Consider the following 15,808-nt stretch of genomic DNA (forward strand, 5'->3'; position numbering starts at 1 on the left):
GTGTCTTTCTTGCTATTTAAGTGACTAACTGATTGAACTTAGGGAGCAGGGGAAGAGAAATGAGCAAATAGATCTCCATCTGGGGTATGGAAATGCCCAGCTGGGACAGAATCCCTAAATTTTCCATTAATTATTGTATCCCCTACAGTAAAGTGAGTGTAAATTTAACTAGAGTCAGTAGAAGATATGAAACTATAATCTCAGATATTTTTCACACACAGTGTCTCTTAATTAATTTTCTTTAAATCTCTTATTTTTTCCCTAAACCTAAATCACACAAGATCTTATATTCTTAAGTTTTCTCTGGAGTTAATACTATCTGGGGTACAGAAAGTGGACAAGTCATATATTCTTTAATCACACCATCTTTTTTTTGTTTCATATTAAAGTATTAACTTTTCATTGACTAAGATAGCCAAACTTTATTTAATAAAAATTACGTTCTTTGATATTTCCTTTCAAATAAATCTAAAAAATGTACCAGTTTAATAAAATATTTTGCTCATCACCTGTATGAAATAAATTATTTAATGTTAGCCTGTGATAAAACATTCTTTACTCTAAGCAAGGCAATAGTTTTTCTAGGCTGATTTATATATAATAGTACATAATAATATAGTCTAATGTGTGGATTGATGTGGGTAGTCTAATGTGAGTGAATGGCAACCATTCTATTGGTTTTATTTATTCATTTACTTATTTGTTGGTAATAAATGAGATTCCTCCCAATGTGACCACCACGACCATGGCAATTTGTGGGTCAATTGAACAGCTGGAGACTTTCACTTTTGCAACAATGGTTTGGGAACAAACAATAGGACTCTGAAAAAAAATCTACCTAATCCCCCTTTATGGTTTTCCACAATCATAAGTTGTCAGAGTCTCTGATTTCTTTGCCAGTGGGAGGGAGACACAGAAAGGGAGTCAGACTGAGAGAGACACAGAAAGAGAGGAGAGGGAAGGCAGTGGGGTGGAGAAGAGAAAGGACCATGATTTGAAAGAAGGCCTGTGGAGTTTCTCGTAATCCTACTGATAAAATGGATCTGTTGGAAAAACCTCCTCTTTTTTTTGAAGGGAACTGTAATGCTGATACTTCAACGTTTCAGGGATTCATGATATTAGCTGTGCAGGTGCTCCATCTTCTAATGCATAAAAAAACCCTTTCCACCCCTTGATAGGCAGTTTCATGAGTTTCTATGGCTAAAAAAAGCACCCCCCTGATGGTCAGTCCTCTAATGATGAGATTGTATTGATATGAAAACTGGAATCAAGAGAAATGTGGACTCCAAAATACTGTACTCTGAATATTATCAGCAAATTTGGGGGAAAGAAGCTTAAAGTGTCACAAACTATTGCCAATTTGGGGGATATCAGGAATAAATTTGGCCTCATGACAGCAAGTAATCCTTCAAGGATGCATTCTACCTCCTTCAATAAGGTACTGCTAAGATAAACTGGAAAAATCACACAAGAGGACAGCTGAGAGGTGGACATAGTCATCAAAATGGAAGTTTTAAGCATTGCAAACATTAATGATTGTCAGATTCCATGTTTCTTCAGCAGAATTCTCCAAAGTAGGCTCATTCTAGATCTCTATAGCAAATGTTTACTAAAGAAACAAAGCAATTCTTTGGATAATACAAATGAAAAACAATAGCAAAAGAAAACTCATATGGCCTTGGAGTTCACAGTATAAATGGTAAAGAATGAGAGTGTTTATTTTTCTGTTCTCTGGGAGTTAATCCTCTAGGCTGAATAGGTCAAGTCTTGGACTTTGTATCAGGTTATGTTGGTTCTGATCCTGGCTCTGACTTTCTGTGTAATCTTGGACAAGTCACTCTGGCTTCTACCCCTAAAGTGTCTCCTTTTCTTTAAAAAAAACTGAAACAGCAATCTCTGACCTTCTCTACCTCACCCTGACATCAGATAGATAAATTAGATTACAAATGAGAGTATTCTGAGTCCTTTGGGAGGAAGGAGCTGTAGAAATGCAAGAGATTGTTATTTTTATTACATCAGCATTGGCCAGAAGCCTGTATCCATTTGTAAGCTCTCTAACTAACGATGGATTTGGAGATGGTTCAGTAAGTCACAGAAATGATCAAAAGATCCAGAAGTAGAAATTAGTAAAATAGATTAAGGGATTTAGGATTATTTTATCTATAGAAGGGAAAGTTGTGGGATTATGCAACAATGATTCTACAGAATTAAAAAGAATGATAATAATAATAATGATAATATTGATAGATTCTTCTTCTCTTCCAATGAGGACTGGCCAAGAAGAAATGAGTTTACAATGAATGGACCTACAAGGATTTAGAATAGATTATAGACATTCACTCATTCTGATGTCTCAGATGTTAGTGTCCTGGATGTCTCCTGTTAGTGAGGAGGCAAAAGCTATCTGACTTTAGGAGAGTAGATTATAATGGACACTCCCAAACTAAAAAGACCAGCTCCAGGACTGGTGACTAACTGTTGTCTAAGAACTAGCCTTGCTAAATTCGAATGGGAAGATCCACCAGAAGATGGTCAATAACCAGGTGATAAATTTTTTCAGCCTCAAAAAATTATGAAACCATCTAATGAGGCACACAGATGTGTTATTGCAGAAAGTATTCCAGTGGATCAAATGATACTTCTTTTGAATTACTAAAACATATGCCAGGATCTGCTAATAGTGGGAGTTTTGTGACTTTGTAAATACTTGCTTGAGGATGGTGATGAATGCTTTAAATGGTAAATGTACCACTCAGCCCTGGGTACCAGATAGCATCAGAAGACAATCAGGAGACAATTCATTCAGTATACAGAATGAAATATATTCCACTGGAAGTTTGTGAGTGGAGTGGTCATGTGTTTAAATGACTTTAAAAAAGATTGTTTTTAGCAGATACATGGAGGATGAATTGAAGAAGGGAGTTATTCTAGGGGACAGAAATGACTCGGCTGAGGATTAAAGGCTTGAGTATCTAACTCACATCTCCAGAAACTTATCATCAGAATGGAACCAACTCTGAAAATCATTCCTCCTCAGTATCCATGGCCTCTGGGGTACCTTCTTTCCTCTGAGTGAAAAAAATTTAATTTGAGGAGGATACCCTGGGTATTCATCCCAATTTCCTACCTAGATGGTCTCTTGGATTTTATGATCTTCAGGAGCTCACCATCCTACAGGAGACATTAGCATATCCTCAGATAATTAACCAACCCAGCTATAGGACTTCATCATGTCCCTGAACTTTATCATGCCTCCTTAAGGGCAGGAACTGTCTTATGCCTTTCTTTGTATTCCCTAGAGCCAAGCACAATGCTTGAAATATAGTAGGTGCCAAATAAATGGGGTTTTTTTTTTGACAGACTCATTCATTAGATTCTCCTGACTCCTGACTTGATCATCAGGCAGGACCAGGTACTTATTATGTGTTCTGCTATCATATACATACTATCTTATCACCTTCACACCTTGTAGTCAAAGGCTGACAACCAAATCAACTTGGTACCTAATCATTGCTACTCTAAAGGCATGTGGACCCAATCAGAAGCCTTTTTGGGCCCGAGCTCCTATTCCTTGATCTCATACGTCTTCATGTCATCCTATCCCTTCTTGTATCCCTATCCCACTCAATCTTAACTTCCTATTGTGCCCTCTGGCACCCCAGTAATAATAATAATAATAACAGCAGCAACAGCATTTATGTACATAATGTGTATATATATGTATGTGTAAATATATGTATATATGTGTATGTGTATACTCACATATGTATATAAACATTAAGGTTTGCAAAGGACTTTACACTATAACATCTTTAATTATTACAAGAACATTCGATATAGATACTATTATTACCCTCATTTTACAAATGATCAGATAGTATTGAAGTGATTTGTCCATGGGCACATGGCTAAATGCCTGAGGCAGTATTTCAATTTAGCTCTACCTGACTTCAAATTCAATACTCTACTTTATCATCATTTTATTGCTTTGATATTAAATTTGTGTCTTCCCCCTGGAAATTGTTTTGTGCATATACATTTTAAATGTCCATAGATATGTTGTTTCCCATTTTATAGAATGTTTTTGTGTCTTTGCAGAAAAGCTGTTTTATCCTTTTTACGCTCAGCATGTAATGGATCTGGCATATAGAAGCACGCTGCACGCAAAATACCTGTTAAATTCGATTGACTTGGTGAGTTTCTTATCCTCATTTCCATCGAAGGCCCAGACTTTATTTCCAAAGGCAGACACATTCTTCTCTAAGATGATTGTAATAAGCAATTAAAGAAATTGAGAAATCATTCAATTAAAAAGTTTTTGTACAAATGAAACAAATGCAGCCAAGATTAGAAGGGAAGCAGAAGACTGGGAAAATTTTTTATATTGAGTCTTTCTTATAAAAGGCCTCATTTTGAGAATATATAGAGAATTGACTCAAATTTATAAGAATACAAGCCATTCCCCATTTGACAAATGGTCAACGGACATGAATAGACAAGTTTCAGATAAAGAAATAAAAGGACTTTCTAGTCATATGAAAAAATGTTCTAAATCACTATTTATTGGAGAAATGCAAATTAAGACAACTCTGAGGTATGACTTCATGTCTCTCAGATTGGCTAAGATGACAGGAAAAGATAATAATTAGGTATTAGAGATGATGTAGAAAAACTGGGGAACTAATATATTGTTGGTGGAGTTGTGAAATAATTCAACCATTCTGGAGAGCAATTTGGAACTATGCCCAAAGGGCTATAAAACTGTGCATACCCTTTGATCTAGCAGTGCCATTATTGGGTCTGTATCCCAAAAAGACCATAAAAGAGGAAAAGACCAACATGTAAAAAAAAATCTGTGGCAGTCCTTTTTGTAGGGCAAGGAATTAAAAATTGAATTATGCCCATCAGTTGGGGAATGGCTAAGAAAGTTATAGTATATAAATGTAATGTAATAACTATTGTTCTATAAGAAATGATGACCAGGCTGGTTTCAGAAAAACCTGAGAAGACTTACATGAATTGATGCTAAGTAAAATGAGTAGAACCAAGAGAACATTGTACACAGCAATAACAAAATTATGTTATGATCAACTGTGATAGACTTGGTTCTTTTCAACAATGAGGTATTTCAAAGTAATTCCAATAGATTTGGGAAAGTGCCATCCACATCCAGAGAAAGAAATATGGAAATTAAATGTGGATCAAAGTATAGTATTTTCATCTTTTATTGTTATAATTTGCTTTTTTTCTCTCATATTTTTTCTTCTTTTTTCCCCTTTGATCTGACTTTTTGCGTGCAGCATGACAAATATGGATATATTTTTAAAAGAACTGCACATATTTAACCTATGTTAGATTGCTTGCTGAGTAAGGGAGAACTCTGGAAGGGGGGAAAGAAAGAAATTTGGAACACGAGATTTTCTACAGATGAAAACCGAAAGCTATCTTTGTATATATTTGTAAAAAGAAAAAGCTATTATAAAAAAATAAAATAAGAATAGATTTCAAAAAGAATAAGAAACTGAGAAATGCAAAGGAGAGTAATCAAGATGGTGGGAGGACCAGAGACCGTGACATATTAGGCATTGGTAGAGAAATTAGGGATATTTGGTCAGGAGAAGACCTGGGGAGGAGATTGGGGAAGAGATGAAAGCCCTTTACCACCTGATAGTTTATCATATGAAGAAGACAGGACTTATTCTGCCTGGTCGCAGAGAGAAGAAGGAAGAGTAATTGGGACACAATCACAGAACCTCAGTTGAATGGGTCCTGAAATCAGTAAATGGCCAATCCAGACTTTTTTTTAAGTTTAAAAAAACAGAGTCCAGTGATTACTTTTGTTTTTTAGGCAATTGGGTTTAAGTGGTTTGCCTGGAGTCACACAGCTATTTGCTGTAGCTGTGGCTAGGTAAAGTCCAGAAGAATGATTACTTCCTTATTTCTGGAGGTTACTTATATCCTTAAGAGTCTCCAAGGTTTTAATAACATTACCTAGCCAATAACTGTTTGTTGAATTTAACTGAAGTCCTTTCATTCTTTCTAGGCCTAGATCAGGCATTACTTGCCACTATGAAGTCTCATTGGGTCTATTTAACTAGAGGTGAACTCTCCTTGAATACTTCATGCTATTTTATTTATCCTTTCCTTTGCATAGGTGAAAAGTTTAACTTATAACTATTTGTACTCATATTTTATCTTCTCCTAGATCATAAGGTCCTTGAGGGCAGAGGCTATTTAATTTTTAATCTTTATATCCCAATGAATAGCATAGTTATATGAACATATATAATACATATAATGAATTTATTATTCCATATATCTTTCTATATGTGAGCATGTACATATATGCATACACACACACACACACACATATATATATATATATATATACATGCATATATACATATGTGTGTGTGGCTAAATAAAAGCTTGATGAATTTCAAAGAAAGTAAAGCTTTTTTTTTTTTTTTATCTCAGTCCTAGGTAGCTGCTTCATATTCATCAACCCTAATAATAAAAACACTTCCCCTATCTCTTCATGACTTGTTCAGCATATAGCCTTCCTTTCAAAGTTAATGAGGCTTACCAGCTCTTGAGGTCTTGCTTTGTTTCACATCCAGATTTCTTCTTGAGAAGAATCATAGCCAAACAGCTGCCCTTCTTCACCCCTTGAATTTGAGAAATGGTTTTAATAAAGAAGTCTTGATCCAGCTGTAAAGGAGGACTAAGGTTATGAGTTCTTTAGTTTCCCAGGGCCACCTTCTTTTTCTTGATTGCTTGATACAATTACATTAGAGCTAGTTTAAGGAGAATAACTGACATTCCATAGGCGGGTTTTGAATACACACTCATAATAGTTTCAAGGTCACCTCACATTCAAAGGATTCCAAGTTCCTTGTACAAAAAGCTAGTCCATATGAAGCAAATATCTCTTATGTACCAAAACAAGAAACAATTTTAATGACATCCAAAGAGAAGGGGGCTATGCATAGAGATTATGTGTTTGAAAAGTGTACTTGCCTCAAAGTTCAATTTTTCTTGGCAAGAATTCTATGTAGAATCTAAGAATTCTATCACTCTCAATAGCACTGAAGAAGGCCTAGAGATAATCAATCCTTTTTCTATGATGGTTTCTTCTAGAAGATGTTTTCCACAATACTCAGTCCATTCATACAATTAGACTTAATTGCTGTAAATGTTAGGGTAATCTGGAAGAAATAAATAATGTTACAGGAGTCCTCAGGAATATAGTATATATTTAAAGCTGAGTCAGAACATTTAATCCCTTAACGTTTGAAAATGTTCTCATTATTATATTTTATCTCCCTTTTATTGGGTCATTTTTTCTCACCTTTATTAGTAGTGTAGAGTTTTCCATTTTTCATAACACCATTCTTGCCAATCAATCAAGGATTCTAAGGATCTACTATGTAGAAGGCACTGTGTTAGACATTAGGTATCAAAGACAAAATAGGACATTTTCCTTCAGAAAGATTGTAGCCCATTAAGGGATAAAGCATGTATAAATATATATGTATAGCATATATAATGCATTTTTATACATATATATCTATACAGACATATGTCATATACACAATGCATTTATACAATTCAAGATAATTTTCAAAGAATGATAGAAATACAGAATTTGGGAGCTAAAAGAGATCTCAGTGATCATCGAGTCCAACTCATACACAAGAGGAGTCTTCACTATATGGTATTAGCCTCTACTCAAAGACATCCAAGGAGAACAAATCTCATTACTTCATGAGAAAACCTATTGCTGTATTGGGATGAGGTACAAGCATATGGAGGTAAAAAGAAAGACTTCAAATGAAGATAATATTTGGTTGAGAGTTGAAAGAACAAGGGGTTGTAAGAGGCATGAAGGAGGTAAGAGTTCACATCAGGCACAGACACAAGAAATTGAATGTCATGTGTGAGGAACAGCAAGAAGAGTAGTCTGTCTGGATCATCAAGTGTGGGAAGGTGAATCATGTGTAGCCACATCAGCAATATAGGTTGAGACCAAATTATGAAAGGCTTTAAAAGTCCTTTAAAAGGACTATATATTTGATTCCAAAAGCAATAGAAAACTATCAGTTCTTTTTTTTACTAAAGGAATAAAATACTTAGACTTGAACTTTGGGGAAATCTTTTAAGCAGTTGTACAGAAAGTGAGATAGATGGGTAGAGACTTGAGGCAGAGTAGCCAAGTAGGAGGCAATTCAAGAGACCATGTGAGAGGTGAAGAAAAACTAAACCAGGGTGATGTCTGGACAAGTCAAAGAATGGAACAGATACTGTGGAGAGAGAAATGCCAAGATTTGATGACTAATTGAATATGTGTAATGAATAGGAGTGACAAGTTGAGGAGGAAACCAAAGTTACAAGTCTACATGACTAGGTAGATGGTGATGGCTTCAACAGATATGGGGCAGTTCATAATAGGGATATTTCTTAAGGGGGGTGGGGACAATGAGTTCTATTTTAGATTTGTTGAATTTGAGGTGTCTGTGAGACCTTCAGTTAGAAATGTCCAATACACAAATTGAGGTGCATAACTGGAGCTCAGTAGCGAGACTAAGCTATTTGAGCGTGAGAATCATCTGCATAAAGATGATAACTAAACCATGGGAGATGTTTAGGTCATTAATTGAGAAAGGACAAAGAAGAGGAGATGGTTAAGGAGAGAGCCTAAGCATATACCCACAGTAAATAAAAGTGATATAGATTGAATCCTCCAAAGTATCTAAGAAAGAACTGATACTCAGGAAGAGAAAACCATCAGGAAAATACAAATCTCAGGTAGATACAGGAAGAGAGGGGGGTAAACAGTTTTAAATAGTATAGAGAGGTCAAGAATGAGGATTAAGTGAAAGACCATAAGATCTGGCAATTAAGAAGTTATCAGTAACAGGAGAAAGTTTCACTTGAGTGATGTTTGAGAATTATATTGAACAACATTGTGAGAAGACACGAAGTAAATGCATATAGCTTTTTCAAGGAGGTTAGCGGTGAAAGAAAAGATTTAAAATGAGAGCTTAGGGTGATAATAGAGTTTAGGGAACATTTCTTTTAAAGATTTGAGAGATTTAAATTTGGGTAGGTAATAGGTAAGGAACCAATGGATAAAGATTAAATATTAGAGAGAGACAAGACAATTAAAAGGGAATCTAGAGATGTTGGAAGGGAAGGGAAGGAAATATATATAAAGGGCTGTGAGGGAAAAGGCCACCTCTTTATTATAGATTGATGGAAAGGAGAAGAGAATAGGGGATAACATCAAAGGATTTTAAGATGTAAGAGAAGGGAAGAAGAGGCTAGTAACCTGTATATTCTCAGTCAAGTAAGAAGCAAGATATTTGGCTGAGACAAAGTAAGGGGGAAGTAATATGGGAGACTTGAGTACAGATTAGGTTTGGAACAGCCCCTGTGGGAAGTGAGATAGACACTCTACTAGGCCAAATAAAAATGGATCAGTTGACGATCAACATTTATAAAGAGCTTTCTATGTATCAAGTATTATGCTAAAATTTAGGGATACAATGGAAGCCAAAAAGGCAAAAACAAGGAGATTACATTCTAATAAGGGAGACAATGTGCAAGTTACTATGTACATATGAGATATATACAAGCTATACAGGAACACAGATGTAAAAGGTAATTCCAAAGCAAAGACCCTACTGGGAAGATCAAAGGTAGAACCACAACAAGACTCCTGCTGAGTGTGAGATTTGAGCTGAATTTTAAAAGCAAAGCAGGAAAACTCACAATTGGAGATGTGGAGGGAGAGCATTCCAGACAAGTTAGGCAACCAGTTCAAAGGGAGAGAATATAGGGAAGAAATAGCCAGAAGGTGGAAAGTTATTAAGGCATAAGGTACAACAAATAGTCCAGTGTAGCTGGAGCATAGAGTTTGTGGAGAAGAGTAAAATATAAGACTAAAAAGGGAGGAAGGGGGCAGAGTATAAAAGACTTTGAATATCAAGCAGAAGATTTGACATATGATCTTGGAGGTAACAGGAAACCATTAAAGTTTTCTGGGGCAGAAATGGAGGGATGTAGTCAGGGAAATATTGTTTTAAGAAAATCATTTTGGCAGCTAAGTGGAGTTCATATTAGTGAAGGGAAAAGTCTTGATTTAGGGAGACCAATTCATTCAAAGGCTATTTCAAAGTCCACCTAAGAATTGATGAGCATTTATACTACACATAATTGAATTTATAGTACATAAAATTGTGATTGACGATCCTGTGAGTTTGTTGTATGACTTCTTCAATCCATTCAGAAGCACATGAGTAAGAACAAAAATAAAAGGTGGTAGTGTTTCCAGGTTGAAGTTTGACAAAGCAGGAGCATCAATAGGACAAGGAAGCAAGGGATTAGAGAATAGAGGGGAAGATCACTAAAAGTGACAGCTATCCCTACAACTATTCCTAGAAAGATACAAACAGAGTACCAGACAGAAGAGTGATCAGGAAAAACACAAGTCATTTCTTATCAAGATAATGAATTTGACTCACAAGCAACTGACCAGGGATAGGAAACTATTTAACAGGTGTGGTTCTGAAATTCTATCACACTGACCCCAGAATGGAATCTTGGATTTAATCCCCATGTAGGCACAGACCACTAATGTGCCGGCAATTCTGGCACTCTGATTCTGGAGTAGGATATCAGATTTAATCCCTGGGTAAAGAAGGGAGCTAAGCGTGCAGTGCTCTGACCCTGGAGCCATTTCTAGGATTGGCCTGTGAATGAGTGATGAGGGCAGAGGCTATGAAGTCAGGGGTTAGTCTGTATCTTGGTTGCTCTGAACCTAAAAAACTTTCCATCTTACTGACAGAGGCTGAGGATAGCAATGTCTATTGAAGCTTCATCAAGGGATCCAGTCTTCATTTGTGTTCCTTAAATCCAAACATTGTCTAGAAACTAGAAAGTTCAATCCAGGAGTATAGCAATAAGATCACTTAAAAGTAGGTAGTACCTAGCCTGAGCTGCCACTGTGATCCTTAAACTACACAGAACTTAATGCCGGAATAAAAGATAATTGTAATAACAGACTACAACTATACAAGTACAAATTCCTAAGGAAATGTGTGAATCCTGAACTTAACTTAGAGTCTTAATACAGAAAACAAACCGGGAAGGACAAAAAAAACCCTTCCATATTAAAGACCTATTTTGACACCAGAAATGCCTAGAACCACAAAGCTAATAGAGGAAAAATAATGCTAAAATACCTAAAAACAAAGATTCAAAGAACAATAAAAAAACACAGCTTGGCTAAGAAGTCAACTAGAATACTCAGAAGAAATTTAGCAAAAAATTTTAATATATTCAAGAGTTTGAGATATTATAAATGAAATGAGAGTCCTAGAGGAAAGAATTAGAAAAGAACTGAGAGTTTTGAAGGAAAGATTTTGAAGGAAAATTAACAGCTTAGTAAAAGATACAAACCATAATGAAATGAGACATCTTGAAATTTAGAATGGATCCCACAGAAGGTGATCTATGAGATAACAAGAAATATTAAACCAAAGTCAGAGGACTGAAAAATATAAGAAAATGGAAGATATGATATTAAAAATAATTGACCTGGAAAACAGATCATAGAGAGATCATTTAAAAATTATGAGACAAACTAAGAGCCATAAGAAGAATAATGGATGATATAGGAATAGAGTATTTATATTTTAAAAGAGAGAAATGATGTGTTCTCTTAGAATTTTAATGTCATCAGGAGTCATGGAAGAAGTTAAATAAGCCCAAGGGCCTATAAATGGTTTTATTGTGTTTTGATTACTCAAAAGAGTAAGGAAAGGAGATGGAAAAAAGGAATATCCTAGGGAAAAATGTGGGGGAAATTTGGGAAAGCTTTCTATCTTACATGATCAGGATGGCCAAATAGAAAACTATATAAATAAAGCAGAAGAGATCAGGAAACTTGGTGTCATCTAAACCTTATTTTCATCTGAAACAAAGGAGATAGAACAAAGCAATCCAAATAGTTGGTATTGAAATACATTAAACTCAAATGGAAAACAGGAGGTAACACAGAAAGGAAATAAGGAAGAAGTTCATTTCAGGGAGGGATTAGTTATAAGAAAGTAGACAGTGTAAAACTGAACTAAGCTGAGAGTAAAATGATGTGGGAAAGTGAAGTTAGAGCAGAGTTCAGGGCCTGGGAGCATACTGAGGGACAGCAGTATTCAATTTCTCATTCAATTACCAGAATAGTTTTAGAAAGAGCAAATAAAAGTGAAAGATGATCTGACAAAAGAATTTTGAAATTTTTAGTAGTGAAAATAGTTAGTAGAATGATTATGTGAGCATCCCTATAACTCCTTCACCTTTTTGTCTTCAATTTAATTCAATTCAGCATATTTAAAGTATCTACTCTGTACAAGAAACTGGGCATGCAAAAACAAATCTGAAACTGTCTCTGGCCTAAGTGAAGCTGATTCAGAACTGTTGAATGATGAAACCCCCAAAGCAGAGAAAGAAATGAGTAATGTCCACTTAGAGAAGTCCATTACAGGTAGTTATCAAGATATCTAAAATAATAACTTGGATCTATTAAGATGACATTTAATAAGGATAAATAACATTCTTCACTTACATTCAAAGAGTCCACTATACAAATAGAGGATGGGGTAAGTACAGCTAGAAAACAGTTCACCTGAAAAAGATATTAAAAGTCATAGGGAACTACAAACTCAATATGAATAAATTATGGCATGGTCTTCAGAAATTTAATGTAATTGTGGACTGCTTTAATAGAAGTGTGATTTGCACAATAAGGGATGTAATAGTATATCTTTGTACTTCATCTTGGTCCACCTCTGGGTTATTGCGTTTGGTTCTGAGCTTTCCATTTTAGCAAGGACATTAACCAACTTGAGCAAATCCAGTGGTCAAAATACTATAAGAAATGAAACAATAATAAATTTAAGGAATTAAGGATTTTTGACCTGGGGAAAAGACTTAGGGAGAGCAATGAAAATTATTTTCAAAAGATAGTCTTTATAATGAAAGGATTATTGGTTGTGGGGTCAAAGGATTTGCATTTGAATCTCAGCTCTGTCACTCAAAACCTATGAGACCCTGGGAATCAGTTAACATTTCTACATCTCATTTTTCTTACCTGGAAAGTAAAGGGGTTGGCCTAGATGACATCGTGTCATTTGCAGCTTTATCAATCTATGATTGTAAAGTTTTATAAAGCTGTTATGTGAGAGAGATGATCTTTTCTGCTTGGTCCTAGATGGAAGAAGTGGAAATGGATGGACATTGATTTTTACAAGATATTAAGAAAATTTCCTAACAGCAGACTTTTCCAAATGTAGAATGTGCTGATCTTGGGATGCAGTTAGTTTTTAATTATTAATGATCTTCAAGCAGAAGCTATATACTACTTGCCAAGGAATTCCTGTTCATGTGCCTGTTGGATTACATGAGTAGAGGAGAGAGGTTTCTCTCAGCTCTGAGATTTTGTTATTCTGACATTATCTTATTTAATTCTTTCCTTTTATAAATTAGGATACTGAGATTCAGAAAAGAAAAAATTACTTGCCCAAGGTCACACAGCTAGGAAGTGGGAAAAGCTGGCACTGAATTCAGGTTCCAGATTCTCTGTACAATGCTCTACTTGTTTGTCCTGCTTTCTTGAAGAAGACCATGACATCAGAGAGAGGATGTTGTGACATTTCATTGGATATAAGTGAAGAAGGGCTGTGCAAACTCACCAGCCTCACTTTCTCCCTTGAAGTTTTCTGGGTCCAGTGGCAAGATATAGATCAAGACAAGTGGAGATAGCCCAGATGCACTAGGAAACTGGCCTTTTTAATCTAAGGTCTTTACCAGGTCTCAGTTTGACTAAGGTAATTTAATCCAATCAGTGATTAAGGCTAGGTAAAAAAATAGGGTAGAGAATGAACTGTTTTACCTAGTCACAAAAAAAGATATATCTGTGAAGGGAAGACGATTAGGGTCTCTGGCCAAAACAGAAACCGTTGCTATTTATATTTACCCTGAGCCAATCAGGACCCAAATAGTGATTAATTGGAGCTTGGCCTGCCTGGGATTTATGTTGACCAGTTGAAAGCCAGGGTGATTTGGATTTAAGGTATAATAAACCCTGAGATATCTGGAGAGGTTTCAGCAACCAAATTCTACATTCCTTTGGTCAGAGCACCTACTAAGCAAGGCTTTGTGTAGATCGTGAATCTATGTCTCATTGTGAAATAAGCTGAGGGTTCTTTGGGGTAGAGGTAAGGAAGGAGTTTATTCTAGACATGTGGTGTCTACTTGTGGAAGTTAATTCTTCCCAAGATTCCTTTCTTTTTTAGAATCAGTTTTTATCATACAACATGTTAGCTCCCCCTCCTAGCTTTGACTAGCATGTCATATAAACATTTATACAAAAACTGATTTTTAAAAAGCTAAAAGAATAGCACAAGACCAAGCATGAATCACTAACTTCCTAGTTGTAATTAAAATTAAGCCTTTAATTAATATTTTTCCAACTATTTTCAAATACAGATAACTATCATTGTCTGCTAAAATAAAAAATAAAAATAAATTCTCTAGTAAATTCAGTGCTCTGTCTTCAATCTCTACCCATTCCCCACTCCCACCCCCATGCAGATTTGGGTCTCACTACTTTTCTATATATACCTTGTGTTCCAACCAAACGAGACTAATTTCTGTTCCAAATACACTCTGTGCTTTGTTCAAACTGTTCTTTCCATCTGGGTTGTCTTCCCTCCTCACACTGCCATGTTTTGCTAAAACCCTACCTATCATTCAAGTGTACCTCCTTCCTGAAGTCTTCTTTAGAACTTCTCTACTGGAACCAAGAGAACATTGTACACAGGAACAAGAAGATCATGTGACGATCAAATGTGACGGACTTGGTTCTTTTAAACAATGAGGTGATTCAAGGCAATTCTAATAGACTTGTGATGGAGAGAGCTATCTGCATTCAGAGAGAAAACTATGGAGACTGAATATGGATCAATATCTTTTTGTTGTTGTTTGCTTATTTTTTTCTTCCTGGTGTTTTTTGCCCTTTTGACCTGATATTTCTTGCCCAGTCTGACAGATATGGGACTATGTTTAGAAGAATTGCACATGTTTAACCTATATTGGATTGCTTGTTTTCTAGGGGAAGGGGAAAGTATGGAGGGAGTGAGAAGGGAGAAAAATTTGGAACACAGAAATTTGAAAAGATGAATGTTGAAAACTATTTTACATGTATTTGGAAAAATAAAAAGCTATTATAAAATATTTTTTAAAGAACTTCTCATCCTCTTCTAAAATTCTAAAGTCTTTCAGTTATACCCAAAATCCTTCATTTGTACCCCTTTTATGCATGTAGGATATTTTGCTTTTCATTTTAGTCATTTGTGTACTGACTCCACCATGCCAGCCTTACCCCTCAACCAAATCAAGTCATTAAGCTTCCTGAAAAACAAAAAATTTTCCTCATTCATCTGCGTGTCCCTATCTATATAGCTCAGTATCTTGGACAAAGTAGGTGATCCATAAGTATTTGCTGAATTGGATTTAATTCTTCCATCTATTTCTCTTAATAAACAAAGTAATAAAATAGGAGAACCATTTAAACTCAAGGGATCACTAACCAAATGGGCTTCAAGTAGGAATTTTATCCAATGTTTGCCCCATCTCTCTAAGAGGATCCCTTTTCAACATCAGAACTCCCAAAAGACAGAAACCAAATTTGGAAGCTTTGGAGCAATTTTACGTCATGGTATACCCACTGCATCTGGTAATTGCCTGT

The 15,808-nt window shown here is 35.6% G+C and overlaps 1 long non-coding RNA gene across 2 annotated transcripts in view; it reads right to left on the reverse strand.

Moving 5' to 3' along the window:
• Positions 1–15,165, reverse strand: part of LOC116422428 — a 33,229-nt gene extending 18,064 nt beyond the window's left edge. Inside the window, exons 1-5 of one of the 2 annotated variants that reach the window (XR_004233057.1) lie at positions 14,683–15,165; positions 13,151–13,266; positions 12,626–12,685; positions 7,352–7,440; positions 6,587–7,208 (exon numbers count right to left, since the gene is read on the reverse strand). This is a non-coding gene — a long non-coding RNA (uncharacterized LOC116422428). Of the gene's footprint in view, positions 1–6,586; positions 7,209–7,351; positions 7,441–12,625; positions 13,267–14,682 lie in introns of both variants that reach the window. The other variant, XR_004233056.1, reaches the window with a different exon arrangement.
• Positions 15,166–15,808: the final 643 nt, after the last annotated feature.

Source organism: Sarcophilus harrisii, chromosome 3, assembly GCF_902635505.1.
Source record: "Sarcophilus harrisii chromosome 3, mSarHar1.11, whole genome shotgun sequence".
NCBI lineage: Eukaryota > Metazoa > Chordata > Mammalia > Dasyuromorphia > Dasyuridae > Sarcophilus > Sarcophilus harrisii.